The following is a 1,150-nucleotide window of genomic DNA, read 5'->3' on the forward strand; positions in this document are numbered from 1 at the left end:
ATTACAACAAATATTAACTTAGCACAACTATAGGCATAATAGTCGAACCAAATTGGTACAAAGTTAAAAGTTAAAAAGTATTTTGCCAATAAAGGTGATGATGATTCCTTTGTTATGGAGAGAACTTGCGACCCTTTCTCCACTGCACCAAATTACAACTATACCCCTTAAGATTGCCAACAGGATTCTATCAACCCTAACTTGTGAAAAAAAAAAACACACGTACGGAAAAAAAATCGTGGACGGCAGGATTCGAACCTGCGCGGGCAAAGCCCACATGATTTCTAGTCATGCCCGATAACCACTCCGGCACGTCCACCGATATGTCATACTCCGGCAAGTCGTTATTCATCGTAAAACCGTATCAACAAAAGGGGAAAGAGTTGTTGTGTTCGATTGTTCCTAGTCGATGTATATTTATTTAAATCAGCCTAAAATCAAAATAGAGTGTAAATTTATTTATTTAAATTATATTTTACTAGCGGATATACCTCGATGTATATTTGAATGTCTTGTATTTATTTACGTAAAATCTCATCCCTTATCGCAACTCTTTTTAAGATAAAAAAGTAAGCTTAGAAAAAAGATGGATGTTCATTTGAGAGAGCCTAGCGGATTATATAGCCAAGTAGAGCCGCGACTTGTTATCCTTCCACTGTCATAAGCGAGAGGTTTTCACAGCTCTGTGAAGCCAGCCTAATGCAGTGCCCTCTTCTCTAGGAGCCAAGTGAGCCAAGCCTTCGCTCGAGCCACATGGTTCAACTCACAACTTGGAATGGGCAAGCCGGTTTGAGCTCTAACATGACCAATCGAGCCGGGCCTTGACACAGTCCAACCACCTTTGATACCCTCGCTTGAGTTATAGGCAAGCGCTACCAAGCCCGGTGGTGACTTCTCTTCAAATGGGTTTTATAAAGAGATCGAAAGTTTGTGAAAATACCGATGTGGGATTATTATAATAAGTTTGAAACAAGAAATCGTTGTTTGTTTTATTATGAATCAAAATTTGTAGTTGTAAGATAACTACCATGGTTGATGTAATTCGTTTTCTTTTGTAAAAACAGTTTTTTGTTTTATTTCATTTTTTGAGAAGTTTTACGATGCATTTTTTATTTTGTATATTAGTTAACGATGTAACAAATGGTAAAAT

The 1,150-nt window shown here is 37.4% G+C and overlaps 1 non-coding gene across 1 annotated transcript; it reads right to left on the reverse strand.

The window, feature by feature from the left end:
- Positions 1 to 237: 237 nt before the first annotated feature.
- Positions 238 to 319, reverse strand: TRNAS-AGA (transfer RNA serine (anticodon AGA)). The gene has a single exon. It is a non-coding gene; the product is annotated as a tRNA-Ser (tRNA).
- Positions 320 to 1,150: the final 831 nt, after the last annotated feature.

The sequence above is a fragment of the Lactuca serriola genome, chromosome 4 (assembly GCF_051521515.1).
Source record: "Lactuca serriola cultivar US96UC23 chromosome 4, Lser_US96UC23_V15, whole genome shotgun sequence".
In the NCBI taxonomy this organism is placed as follows: domain Eukaryota; kingdom Viridiplantae; phylum Streptophyta; class Magnoliopsida; order Asterales; family Asteraceae; genus Lactuca; species Lactuca serriola.